The sequence below is a fragment of the Melopsittacus undulatus genome, chromosome 8, assembly GCF_012275295.1.
Source record: "Melopsittacus undulatus isolate bMelUnd1 chromosome 8, bMelUnd1.mat.Z, whole genome shotgun sequence".
In the NCBI taxonomy this organism is placed as follows: Eukaryota; Metazoa; Chordata; class Aves; order Psittaciformes; family Psittaculidae; genus Melopsittacus; species Melopsittacus undulatus.
Genome location: NC_047534.1, coordinates 27945035 through 27960099, shown reverse-complemented (window position 1 = coordinate 27960099; position 15065 = coordinate 27945035).

The window sequence follows — 15065 nt, the reverse complement described above, 5'->3', positions numbered from 1 at the left end:
ATACTGGAAGGCTACTATGAGGTCTCCACGCAGCCTTTTCTTCCCCAGGCTGAACAGCCCCAACTTTCTCAGCCTGTCTTCATCTGGGAGGTGCTCCAGTCCCCTGATCATCCTCGTGGCCCTCCTCTGCACTTGTTCTAACAGTTCCATGTCCTTTTTCTGTTCAGGACACCAGAACTGCAGACAATACTCCAAGTGAGGTCTCCTGAGAGCAGAGTAGAGGGGCAGGATCACCTCCTTTGACCTGCTGGTCACACTCCTTTTGATGCAGCCCAGGATACGGTTGGCTTTCTGTGCTGTAAGCGCACATTGCTGGCTCATGCTGGCTGTCACCAATCACCTTGTTGTTTTTCAGGTGCCTTAGCATGCCTTCCAGGAGAATCTGCTCCCAGATTTTGCCAGGCACAGAGGTGACACTGACTGGTCTGTAATTCCCCAGGTCATCCATTTTCCCCTTCTTGAAAATGGGGGTGATATTTCCCTTTTTCCAGTCGTCAGGAACTTCACCTGACTGCCATGATTTTTCAAATATGATGTCCAGTGGCTTTGCAAATTCATTCACCAGATCCTTCAGGACCCGTGGATGGATTTCATCAGGTCACATGGACTTGTGTACGTTCAGGTTCTTAAGATGGTGACTGTCGTGGTTTAAACTAAATCTGCACAGTTCCCCCTTTGTTTCCCCACCTCCCGGAGAGTTAGGAAGGAGAATCCAAAGAATGTAGCCCCCACAGGTTGAGATAAGAACGGTTTAATAGCTAAGGCATAACACAGAATCACCACTGCCATTACCACTACAAATAATAATGATAAAGCCAATAACAAGCGAAAAGAATACAACACCCCACCAGCCACCGACCCATAACTCACTCCACCCTGCCCGGCCAAGCACCGCGTGCTCCCTCCTCCATTTTCTTCCAGCGCTTCACCCTTCCTGCTCTCTCCCCCAGTTGCATCCTGGGCATCACGTGCTATGGTATGGAATACCTCATTGGCTAGCCTGGGTCAGGTGTCCTGTCTCTCCTTCCTCCCGGCCTCCCCTCCTCCCCGGCAGAGCACGTGCTCAGAAAAGGCCTTGAACAAAAACACCCTCAAAACCTGCTCGCTATCAAGCAAATGTTCCCAGCCCAGAAGTCAAACCACAGCACTGCACCAGCTACAAGAAGGAGAAACAATGACTGCTACTGCTCAACCCATGACATTATGCACCCCTTATTCCATACCATTCATGTCATGCCCAGATCTCACATTTTCAATACACCATCACTCTTAAGTCCACCCTTCGATTATGAGTTAATCTCTATGTTGCATCTCTGGAATAATGGCCTGAAATATCTGGGCCCACCAGGCTCAAAATCATTCACCATCCCCTTCAGCAGGTCTACAGCTTGCTGCTGGGGACTCCATACAGCTGCCTTCCACTTCCAATGTTTCCAAAGCACTGGAGGGACTGAGTGGACCAGATACTTGGCCATACTGTCCCACATGTCCTGCCACTCATGACTGTCCAGCCTTGAGGACAGTCTCCTGGTGCTCCTATGTACTTGTCTAACCTTAGACAAGACCCAAACCTGACTCTGTTTAACTTCTGGGATCGGGGCTGATGTAGTTGCCCTGCTTGCCAGTTCTCCCACCCCAGTTTCTCTTCTCCTGAGTCCGGATTTTTCTTCTCTGCCTTACTGGGAAGTGTTGTGTAGTGTCATGGTTTGAGCAGTAGCAGTCACTTTTTTCTCCTTCTTGTAGCTGGTGCAGTGCTGTGTTTTGACTTCTGGGCTGGGAACTGTTGCTTGATTGTGAGCATGTTTTGAGGGTGTTTTTGTTCAAGGCCTTTTCTGAGCATGTGCTCTGCCAGGGAGGCTGGGAGGCCGGGAGGAAGGAGAGACAGGACACCTGACCCAGGCTAGCCAATGAGGTATTCCATACCATAGCATGTGATGCCCAGGATGCAACTGGGAGAGGGAGCTGGAGGGGGGGCCTCTGGAGGAAAATAAAGGAGGGAGCACACGGTGCTCGGCCGGGCAGGGTGGAGTGAATTATGGGTCGGTGGCTGGTGGGGTGTTGTATTCTTTTCGCTTGTTATTGGCTGTATCATTATTATTTATAGTAGTAAATGGCAGTAGTGATTTTGTGTTATGCCTTAGCTATTAAACTGTTCTTACCTCAACCCGTGGGGGCTACATTCCTTGGATTCTCCTTCCTAACTCTCCGGGAGTTGGGAGACTTGGTTTAAACCACGACACGTGGTCTCCTGCATCTTGTTGTGGCTCGGCGGGTGACTTCCAGGGAATACTCTCAGCCGTCGTGGCGTTCAGAATGGCGGTGGGACTCGGTTCCTCCACTGCCTTGCTGGGAAGTGCTGCGTGGTCTCCTGCATCCTTCTGGGGCTCGGCAGGTGACTTCCGGGGGATACTCTCGGCCGTCGCGGGGTTGGGAACGGCTGAGGGACTCACCTCCCCCGCTGCCTGGTCCTGCTGCTCAGCTACCGCTACTCTCCATTCTTTCGCTGCCTCCCCCTGTTGGTCTGCTACTGCCGCTTGTTTCCCCATGCCGCTCTCCCTGGCAGCTTCAGCTGCCAGCAGCTCCTGGGGCCGCTCCTTCCTGGCTTCACACAGCCTCACGCAGACAGAGGCGAGGAGAAGAGCAGGGACGGCGAGGAGCAGCAGGACGGCCTGGTACAAGTCCAAGTCCACGGCCATGTCCATCCCCCCCTGCTGCCGGAGCCCCACCGTATTACAAGTCTCTGACATAAAGTACAGTGAAACAAAAACTTTAGCCTAAGCCCCATAATTGATAAACATGAATGCAGCTAATCCGTACTTAAAGTACCTGGCAAAATCCTGAAACTGTGAGATCCCGAGAAAAAACTCTAAGAGTCAATAAATCAGCATTGTGACAAGAGACTATAAATCCGCTCAGATCTGTTCTTATCTCAAAACCTCGGGCCCCACTTTGGGCGCCAAAAATGTCGTGGTTTAAACTAAATCTGCACAGTTCCCCCTTTGTTTCCCCAACTCCCGGAAAGTTAGGAAGGAGAATCCAAAGAATGTAGGCCCCACAGTTTGAGATAAGAATGGTTTAATTGCTAAGGCACAACACAAAACACTACTGTCATTACTATCACAAATAATAATGATAAAGCCAATAACAAGCAAAAAGAATACAACACCCCACCAGCCACCGACCCATAACTCACTCCACCCTGCCCGGCCAAGCACCGCATGCTCCCTCCTCCATTTTCCTCCAGTGCTCCACCCTTCCTGCTCTTTCCCCCAGTTGCATCCTGGGCATCACATGCTATGGTATGGAATACCTCATTGGCTAGCCTGGGTCTGGTGTCCTGTCTCTCCTTCCTCCCGGCCTCCCCTCCTCCCCGGCAGAGCATGTGCTCAGAAAAGGCCTTGAACAAAATCACCCTCAAAACCTGCTCGCTATCAAGCAACTGTTCCCAGCCCAGAAGTCAAAACACAGCACTGCACCAGCTATAAGAAGGAGAAAAAATAACTACTACTGCTCAAACCATGACAGTGACGAACCATATCCTCTCATACAGTGGGCCAGAGGTCTAGATTTTATCTCTTCCATATTAAAAAATGCTAAGTCAAAATGAGCTTTTATTCCCCTAACAAGCTGAATAACCATACTTGTGATGAAGACCAGATGTGAAGAAATGTAACATTTACACAGGTACTGTCATTCTTACCAGCTGAGCCCCAAAATAGATGCCCTGCCTTCAGGAGACCAGTAGAAGCCCCTCAACCTCTTCTCAGAGCTTGTGTCTTGAGCCACAGCACCCTGCCCAGATGTCACTGTTTGTAACCACATTCAGCCTGACAGAACAGCCCATTTCTCATCAGCCATTTCAAGCTGGAAAAATAGCTTATTTATATATTGTCCTAACCTCTGTGCAGGCTCAGAGATACCACATTTCTGTGACAAAGGAAGAACTTTTGTTTACCAAATTCCAAGTTCTGAATGTCTGAGATGAACTGATGAGAGTTATCCCTGAGTGGTAATGGTACAATTAAAAATGGTAATAAAGCAGAACAAATATGTTCTGCTCCAATGAGTTGTGTGTATTTGCATGTAACTGGGTAAAGGAAAATTACATTTATGAAAGAAATGCAAAGATGGGGGAAATAAAAAGAAATACCACTACATAGTACAATGTTTTGAACATCTTTTTATCAATAAATAAATATTTGGGGTTTAGAGATGTAGATTTCATGCTTGGGTTTATTCCTGATGTCCTGATGATTTCTTCTGTCTGAGAAAATCTATGTGGGCTTCTGGATAAAGACAGGAATATAGGACATATAGATGATAAAAAAACTATAGTCCTGTCTTGGATCTAATACCTTAAGGATTTACACATCCCTGGAAAGGTCAGTTTTCTAATTGGTAGAATATTTTTTTTTGCAGATGAAAGACAGAATTCAAATGTTAGCTATTACCATTGCAGAAGGCAATCTTTACTATCATAGGATAGGGAAGTGCTGTAATTAGTGCCAGACAGCGTTGTTGCAGTTATTAATTTGCTGCAGTTATTCATTTATATTAATGACAGTTTTGAAATTATCTTGAGGGGAAAAGCAGAAATTATTTGAAGACCTATTCCTGATTCTGATTCCTAATTAATTGCATCTATAATCCCTTAGAGACATATATTATCTAACTTGAAATATTACAGTAGTTACTATTAGCATGAATGCCAGTATATTGCTCTTTATGTGCCATGGGACACTGAATATGACACTACTTACCTTTGAACTTCCAGGTTCAAGTGGCTACTACCCAGTCAATGACACCAAGTTCTGTGGTGTGATTGGCACACTGGAAGGAAGGGGTAGGATGCAGAGGAATCTTGAGAAGTTTGAGAGGCGGGCAAATGCTAACGTCATGTCATTCAACCAAGTCAAGTGCAAGATCCTGCACCGGGGTAGGGGCAACCACAGGTACAGCTACAGGCTGGGAGGAGAAGAGATTCAGAGCAGCCCTGCAGAGAAGGACTTGGGGGTGCTGGTCGACAAGAAACTGACAGGAGCCGGCTTCAGTGTGCGCTTGCAGCCCAGAAAGCCAGCCATATCCTGGGCTGCATCAAAAGGAGTGTGACCAGCAGGTTGAAGGAGATAATCCTGCCCCTCTACTCTGCTCTCATGAAAACCTATTTGCAGCACTCAGTTCAGTTCTGGTGTCGTCAAGGTAAGGACATGGAGCTGTCAGAGCAAGTCCAGAAGAGGCCACGAGGATGATCAGGGGACTGGAGCACCTCCCATATGAAGACAAGATAAGAAAGTTGGGGCTGTTCAGCCTGGAGAAGGCTGCATGGAGACCTCATAGCAGCCTTTCAGTATCTGAAGGGAGCCTACAAGGATGGTGGAGAGTGACTCTTCATCAGGGACTGTCAAGATAGGACAAGGGATGATGGGTTTAAACTGAAACAGGGGAAGTTCATATTAGATACAAGGAAGAAGTTCTTTACTGTGAGGGTGGTGAGGCACCAGCGCAGGTTGTCCAGGGTTGTGGCTGCCCTATCCCTGGCAGTGTTCAAAGCCAGGTTGGACGGGGCTTGGAGCAACCTGGTCTAGAGGAAGCTATCCCTGCCCATGCAGGTAATTGGAAATGGATGAGCTTTAAAGTCCCTTCCAATTCTAAACTGTTTATGTTTCCTGAGGGTTTCCTCACTGACATTTCTGTGTACATATGAATCAATTTGCTGCATATTTCGTATGAAATATGTGATTGTTTCCTGTTGAACTGACAAATTATTTTAACTGCTTTGATACTTGGCATTTATTGTCATTATCATTTCAAATTCATGAAAACTGAAAGCAGAAATCTATGCATGGTTTGTTACATTGGAGTTTAAAAAAGCATACTTTATCATCGATATGCTTAACACACCAGAATTTGATACTTGGTATTGATGATATAAATATAGATAATACTTATAGAAGCTGGTGAAGTTGTTTAAGTCCATCTTGATGTACTGAGCTACCTTTACAATTTAAAGAACTGTTGCTTTCAAAGTATTTACCATTTTGTCAAGTTTGGTTGTTACTCTGACAGATGATATGACTCCCCTGTGTTCTCAGGAGAGACAGTTTTCCATGTAAAGAAATTTCTCTAGTCAAGGACTTATACCCATACTGACCACCCAAATTAACCATCACATTTAACTTCTGTGACTGAAACAGAGACTTGCCCTTCATTATTTAAAAGTACTATGGAAATTTACCTGCAATGTGCAGACTTCTGTTGCAACTAAGACTTTCCTGGCTCTGTGAACTTCTGAGTTGCTTGCTTGGTCTTGTGCTTCTGCAGAGTCCCTGGAACAATTAACTTGTGACTGTATTCAGGTTATGACTTAATATCCAATCATAATATCCTTTTTTTTCCAAATTATTTACTTCAACATGACTCTGATGGTATACTCCTATTGAAGGTAGGACCCTTATGGAACCATGGACTTATAGACAGAAACATTCATGCCACATTATAGGCTACACATGTATGTGTAGCCCAAAACATATCAGAAATCTGTCTGTATTGCACTGAAAATAATTTTCCACAGGATCTTCTATCACACTCTATAGTTTAAGGCTCCTACTGCTGAGGCTTTTCTCTCCAGTTGAAGCCATATTTTTGTAATGTCTTTACTATACATATTTGTATTTAAATAAGTTTCAGGAATTTCTAAAATTCAGTTAATTATGCGATGAAGACAACAAAACTGGAGCGCATGCATTTTTTTCAGTCTGATTCTAAATTACATTTCTTTTACATTGTCTTTTTACATAGTCTATTCAGGTGCCTGTAATATCCTTTGACAGCATTCGCAACTTCACTGAGTCAGCAGCAGCAGCATATTCCATTAATAACAATGTTACCCCTTTGGTTCAGATTATTAATGAGGATATTTAAATAAGAACGGGCACGAGATCCTGTACTCCCCTGTTAACAACACCAATATATTTGTTTCACACATGGAAACTACTCCACTTCTTTTACGACACACTCTATCTTCTCTAATAGACTGCTGGTTTCCTACTGTACCACAAGCTATCCAATTTGGGACTGCATATTTTGATGTGTGCTAAGACACCTGCACACTCATATTACTAATACCCATTATATTTATGTCATAAACCAAACCATTCTGCTTTCTTGTGTTCTTACTTTTCTGCAATATATATTCATGTTGCTCTGTTTCTGTATTGTGAGTGGAAGTTAATCTTGGGATGATTTTATTGCTGGCTTGGCAAGTTTATATTTTTTTGCAATGTACTGCAAATATTTATTTTTCATGACATACCCATTATGACAAATGTTAAAAACACTTTGCTATGAAGTGTATCTCTTCTTTTTTTCAACTAAACTTTATTTAATTTTTATTTCATACAGCATGCTCTATAATACTGTCATGGGTTCAGCAGTAGCAGTCATTTTTTCTCCTTCTTGGTGGCTGGTGCAGTGCTGTGTTTTGACTTTCGGGTTGGGAGCAGTTACTGGCAATGCATACGTTTTTGAGTTACTGCTTAAATGTTTGGTTTTTGTCCAAGGCCTTTTCTAAGCTCATGCTCTGCCAGGGAGGAGGAGAGGCCGGGAAAAGAGAGAGATAAGGGGCCTGGCCTGGGCTAGTCGGGAAGGTATTCCATACCACAGCACGTCATGCTCGGGAAGGGGACTGGAAGTTGGCCGGAAGAGGGGGGGTTAGCTCTCTTCCAGGTTGGGCTCGTTTTGGTGGGTGGTCTCGTATTCTCTATCCTTGTTTATTTCCTCTATCATTGATTTATTAGTGGTAGCAGCAGTGATTTGTGGTATACCTTAATTGCTGGATTGTTTTTTTATCTCAATCCGTGGGAGTTGTATTCTTCCGGTTCTCCTCCCCATCCCTCCAGGAGTGGGGAGATGGGGGGGGGGGGGGGGGGACGGGTGTGTGGTACTGCGGGAGACTGAGGTGGGGTTTTAAACCACAGCAGTTCTTTTTTGGCACCCAACATGGGGTACGAGAAGTTGAGATAACAACAAATCTGAAAGGATTTATAGTCATTTGTCACAATGCTGTTTTATTGGCTCTCACAGTTTCTCTTGATCTCACGGTTTCAGGATTTTACAAAATACTTTCAATATATATTAGCTGTGATCATGTTTATCAATCATGGGATTTGGGCTAAGTTTCTTATCTCATTGTTCTTTATGTTAATGACTTGTAATACAATAGAAGCATTCATCATGAAACTGATCTGGTTTATGTTCCCGGTATGGTCAACAACTTTATACTTTGGGAGGTATTTAATAAAGTGCTTAGCAATTTCACATCTTTTTTCTCCTTCTCGGGGGGTCAACCTGTGAAGGAGACATTCCTCTATCCTCCCAGTGCTCTCTCCAGATGGTCTACAGCATCATTTGAGAGTTTTGAAGTTTTTGAATGACCTTTTAATACTGTTCAGACTTGTAAGCTCATGATCACACGATGAAGAAGAAGAGGTGACTTCTCGATCTTGGACCTCAACTGAGCTGCGGAATATGCGGAAAGATTTCACCTGTCAATCAGGGGAGCACTTCATCACCTGGTTGCTCCGATGTTGGGATAATGGGGCTGATGGTCATGAACAAGCAAGTACAGAAGCCAAGCAGCTGGGATCACTTGCTAGAGAAGGAGGAATTGACAAAGCAATTGCAAGAGAGAAAAAGTCCCTCAGTCTTTGGAGGCGGCTTTTGGCAGCTGTGAAAGAGAGGTTCCCATACAAGGATGATGTTATGAATCGTTCGGCCAAGTGGACTACTATAGACAAAGACATCCAGTCCCTGAGGGAATCAGCTATCGTAGAGATGATCTACCACACCAAGCCGAATAATGGGAATGTACCCATAGACCCAGATGAAGTCGAATGCACACGACCCATGTGGCAAAAACTTACACGGAACGCACCGTCGTCATATGCCCATCCATTGGCAACAGTAACCTTGAATGACATAGTACCACTAACAGTGGATGAAATAGTTCATAAACTCCAAGAACTAGAAGAACATCTTATGCCTTTCATCATCTCAGCTGTGGAAAAACTGTCTCAGGATCTCAAAAAGGATCTCAAACAGTTGAGGGATGATCTGTCTGATTTATCCAGCTCCTCACGTGTGCCAACACGCGTGTCAGCTATTAACAAAAGGAGTCCTACTGTTTGAGAGAGAAAATATATAAGATACACACCACGGGCCACCCTATGGTTTTACCTGCAGGATCACAGAGAAGACATGAAGAAGTGGGATGGAAAACCTACTTCAGCCTTGGAGGACCGTGTGGGTGAATTGAAGAGAGGAGCAAGGGCCAAGACTGATTGCCCCATGAGAGCTGCAGCTTCAGCCTCTGGTGAACAGGTTCCCAGATGGAGTGGCAGAGCTGATTTTACTCCAGCTCCTGTGATAAAGAAGAATAATCCCTTTCAACACGACTTAGGTGTCCAAGATTGTGATGACGATGACTGTTAGAGGGGCCCTGCCTCCAGCCAGGTGGAGGTAGGGGACAATCGTATTTACTGGACTGTGTGGATCAAATGGCCTGGCACATCAGTCCCACAGAAGTATAAGGCTCTAGTTGATACCGGTGCACAGTGTACCCTGATGCCATCGAACTGTCAAGGGGTGGAACCCATCGATATTTCTGGAGTGATAGGAGGGTCCCAGGAGTTGACTGTACTGGAGGCTGAAATTAGCCTGACTGGGAGGAAATGGCAGAAGCACCCCATTGTGACTGGTCCAGAGGCTCCATGCATCCTCGGCATGGACTACCTCAAGAGAGGGTACTTCAAAGACCCAAAAGGGTACCGGTGGGCTTTTGGTATTGCTGCTTTGGAGACTGAGGAAATTGAGCAGCTGTCCACCTTGCCTGGTCTCTCAGAGGATCCTTCTGTTGTGGGGTTGCTGAAAGTCGAAGAACAACAAGTGCCAATTGCGACCACAACAGTGCACCGGCGGCAATATCGCACCAATCGAGACTCCCTGATTCCCATCCATAATCTGATCCGTAGACTGGAAAGGCAGGGAGTGATCAGCAGGACCCGCTCTCCTTTTAATAGCCCCATATGGCCAGTGCGAAAGTCTAACGGAGAGTGGAGACTAACAGTAGACTATCGTGGCCTGAATGAAGTCACGCCACCATTGAGTGCTGCCGTGCCGGACATGTTAGAGCTGCAGTATGAATTAGAGTCAAAGGTAGCCAAGTGGTATGCCACGATTGATATTGCCAATGCATTTTTCTCCATTCCTTTGTCAGCAGAGTGCAGGCCACAGTACGCTTTTACTTGGAGGGGTGTCCAGTTCACTTGGAACCGACTGCCCCAGGGGTGGAAACACAGCCCCACCATCTGCCACGGACTGATCCAGACTGCACTGGAACAGGGCCAAGCTCCAGAACACTTGCAATACATCGATGACATTATTGTGTGGGGTGATACAGCAGAAGAAGTTTTTGAGAAAGGGAGGGAAATAATCCAAATCCTGCTGAAAGCCGGTTTTGCCATAAAACGGAGTAAAGTCAAGGGACCTGCACGGGAATTTCAATTTTGGGGAATAAAATGGCAAGATGGACGTAGACATATCCCTACAGAAGTAATCAATAAGATAACAGCAATGTCTCCACCAACTGATAAGAAAGAAACACAAGCTTTCTTGGGTGCTGTGGGGTTCTGGAGAATGCACATTCCAAATTACAGTTCAATTGTAAGCGCTCTCTATCATGTGACCCGGAAAAAGAATGATTTCAAATGGGGTCCTGAGCAACAACAAGCCTTCGAGCAAATTAAACGCGAGATAGTTCAGGTAGTGGCCCTTGGACCAGTCCGGACCGGTCCAGATGTGAAAAATGTACTGTACACCGCAGCTGGGGAGAATGGTCCTACCTGGAGCCTCTGGCAGAAAACTCCAGGGGAGACTCGAGGTCGACCCCTTGGTTTTTGGAGTCAGGGATACAAAGGCTCGGAGGCCAGCTATACCCCAACGGAGAAAGAGATATTGTCAGCTTATGAAGGGGTTCGAGCTGCGTCGGAAGTGATTGGCACTGAAGCACAGCTCCTTTTGGCACCCTGCTTGCCAGTGCTGGGCTGGATGTTCAAAGGCAGGGTCTCCTGTACACATCATGCAACTGATGCTACTTGGAGTAAATGGGCTGCACTAATTACACAACGAGCTCGGATAGGAAATCCCAGTCATCCAGGCATTCTGGAAGTCATCATGGACTGGCCAGAGGACAAAGATTTTGGAACGTCACCAGAGGAGGAGGTGATGCGTGCCGAAGAGGCACCACCATATAATAAATTGTCAGAAAGTGAAAAGCAGTATGCCTTGTTCACGGATGGGTCCTGCCGTATTGTGGGAAAGCATCGGAGATGGAAGGCAGCTGTATGGAGTCCTCAGCGACAAGTTGCTGAAACTGCTGAAGGAGAGGGTGAATCGAGTCAGTTTGCCGAGGTGAAAGCCATACAGCTGGCCCTGGACATTGCTGAGCGAGAAAGGTGGCCAGTACTTTATCTCTATACTGACTAATGGATGGTGGCAAATGCCCTGTGGGGGTGGTTGCAGCAATGGAAGCAGAGCAACTGGCAACGCAGAGGTAAACCCATCTGGGCAGCACTGCATTATGGCAAGATATCGCTGCCCGGGTGTAGAAGCTGGTGGTGAGGGTCACCATGAAGATGCCCACATACCTAAGAGTCGGGCCACTGAGGAACACCACAATAACCAACAAGTGGATAAAGCTGCTAAGATTGAAGTGGCTCAGGTGGACTTAGATTGGCAACATAAAGGTGAATTATTTTAGGCCCGGTGGGCCCATGACACTTCAGGCCATCAGGGCAGAGACGCAACGTACAGATGGGCTCGTGATCGAGGGGTGGAGTTAACAATGGACACTATCGCCCGGGTTATTCATGAGTGTGAGACATGTGCTGCAATTAAAGAAGCTAAACGGTTAAAGTCCCTTTGGTATTCTATATATCTTAACATCTGTTATATCTGTTTTACGTAGAAGAATATACACTTGTATCAGTTCTGATCAATTCTTTATGAGAAACCACTCCACCACTTATTCAGTATATGACATGTTAGATGCAGCACATGCTGTGTGTAAGGTGGTGTAACTGTGTAACTGGTGAAGAATGCAGTTACAAAACACTATCAGCTCATGTGTCTGACACAGAATATAATCTTATATTGCCCTCCAAGGAAGCTAAAAGTAACCAGCATTATACTGGACCAGGTACACCAATGCTTCCAGGAACATACAACGTCATAAATGGCAGCATCTTGAAGTACACAAAGTTCATATTTCCCAATTTTCATTATCCTGTTTCTTTTCCATTTTATATCAGATGTTCACTTTGTGGATATGTCCTTGGTTCAATAGTAGCAGTCATTTTTCTCCTTCTTAGTAGCTGGTTCAGTGCTCTGGTTTTAACTTTCAGCCTGGGAACAGCGTTGATAACACCTATGTTTTTAATTGCTGGTCAGAATGTTTACTCTGATGAAGGACTTCCTGAATCTCATTCTCTGCCAGGGAGGAGGGGAAGCCAGGAGGAAGCAAAGACAGGACACCTGACCCAAACTAGTGTCGTGGTTTAAAACCAATCCGCACAGCTTGTGCACTCACTCCCCACCCTTGCTCCCCCAACTCCCGGAGAGTTAGGAAGGAGAATCCAAAGAATGTAGCCCCCACAGGTTGAAGTAAGAACAGTTTAATAACTAAGTTATAATATAAATCACTACTGCTACTACTACTACAAATAATAATGATAAAGCGTATAACAAATGAAGAGAATACAACACCTTGTTGAAGCAGGAGTCACGGACTACGGGAAGACACAATGTGATCAAGTGATTGCCAAAATTTATTCAGATACAGTGCTCCTTTTATACCCTTACACCCTTAGGTTTCTTATGTAACAGCCTTGGATACTGAGCTCTAACTGGTTAGTCTATAGGTTACTACCATTTACTAAGCTAATGTTTATAACTTGTTATAATTGCGATTAAATAACTTACTCTAAAAATACAGTGGGAAACTACAACCTTGGCAGAGATCATTCTCTGCACGTGTTCAGTGGAAAATTACAGAGCCCTAACAAGACAATTGACCTTGCTTATGCCTGCCAAGAATCTTCTTACTTTACAGTAATAAGGCTCAGGGTATCGGGATTGCTCACTACGTGGCCTTGTCTCTTTAAGAATTCCCACAACACCTCACCAGCCACCGACCCATAACTCACCCCACCCTGTCCGACCGAGCAGCGACCAATACCTTCTCCATCCCCCAGAGTCCCCGTCCTTCCAGGTAACTCCCGGTTACATCCTGGGTATGATGTGCTGTGGTATGGAATACCTCTTTGGCTAGCTTAGGTCAGGTGTCCTGTCTCTTCTTCCTTCTAGCTTCCCCCCCTCCCTGGCAGAGCATGAGGCTCAGAAAAGGCCTTGGACAAACCAAACATTTGAGCAGTAACTCAAAACATATGTGCTATCAGCAACTGTTCCCAGCCCCAAAGTCAAAACACAGCACTGAACCAGCTACCAAGGAGAAAAAATGATTGCTACTGGTGAACCCAGGACAACTAGCCAAAGAGGTATTCCATACCACATCATGTCATGCCCAGGATTTAGAACTAGGGGCAGTTACCCAGAATGGCTTGATCACTCCCCAGTTCGGCTGGTTATCTGTCAGTGGGTGGTGAGCGGTTGTATTGTTTTCCCTTGTTATTTCCCTTATCATTAGACCATCGTGAGACAGGTCAGTTTTACCCTACTGATGATGTGTTGTTGCAATAGTAATCCTGCTCAGTACAAGAGGAACCTCAGGTTCAGACCTCTGGTGTGTGCGCTTGGCTGAGGAGCCACTGACGTGATGCTACCATCTGTGGGCTTATGACTGAATGCCTCTAAGTCAGAATCACAACTTGATGCTTGATGTTGTCCTGCTGCATCATCGGTCACTTGAGATTAACCCAGGAAATGACAGTCTTGTTCAGAATGTGTGGGTTAAAGTCCTCCCTGAATCTTCGTTAATGAAGACAGCCCTTCCTCACAGGAGAAGGAAAACTCCTATCTTTAAACTGAGGCAGATGAAGCTCCTCTAGCCTTGTATGGTCTTCCATCTAAAAGAAGGACACTCTTACGAAACTTATGCCCTGCACACTTTGCTGTCACCGTCCTAGATCTTTAGGCAGTGGCAGTTAAACCTCAGGTGTAAAAGGTGGGGCCAGTTCTGCACACACTGTGCCTCACCTAAAAATCAACTGTACAGTCTGGAAGGGCTCACTCTCACTTGTCTGTAGGGACAGGTGAGGGTCTAAATGCTAGGTGACAAGGTGCATGGGAAGCTGCAGATCCAATATTGCATGCAGGCGGACCAGGGCACGGCTTGCTCGAGGTTGCCCCAGGAGATGACAGCCCTGGTCGGACACTTCCTAATTGCCTAAGCACCCTTTTTACAACCAGATTTGCATACCCCACATGCCCTTGGTCATCGTGCTTGTAGTAAGCGTGGGTAAAGCCCTTCCCAAATCTTCACTCATGAAACCAAGCCATCAATCAATTACTATTGGTGGTAGCAGTAGTGGTTTGTGTTACACCTTAGTTACTGGATTGTTCTTATCTCAGCCCATGGGAGTTACATTCTTTCAATTCTCCTTCCCATCCTTCCTGGAGTAGGTGGGTGGGGAGAAGGGGGAAAGTAAGACAGAGACTGCATGGTCTGATTTACGGCTGGGCTTAAACCACAACAGGATAAATGCTTTGGAATCTATATCTTTATTTAAATCTCTGATTTTTAATATTACTTTAGTTAGGAAACATTTATTGCAGAAAAGGAGAAAAAGGAGATGAGAACAACTTTAGAATAAATACCAATGATATACAAATAAATCATACTGAAGTCAAACTGACATAGTTCTCTATGAAATCTAATAAGCAATTTGAGGTTATTACCTATTAGAAAAGGAAAGTATGAAGAGTCCGTCCCCAACATCCCTTCAGATACTGGAAGACTGCTATGAGGTCATGCAGCCTTCTCTTCTCCAGGT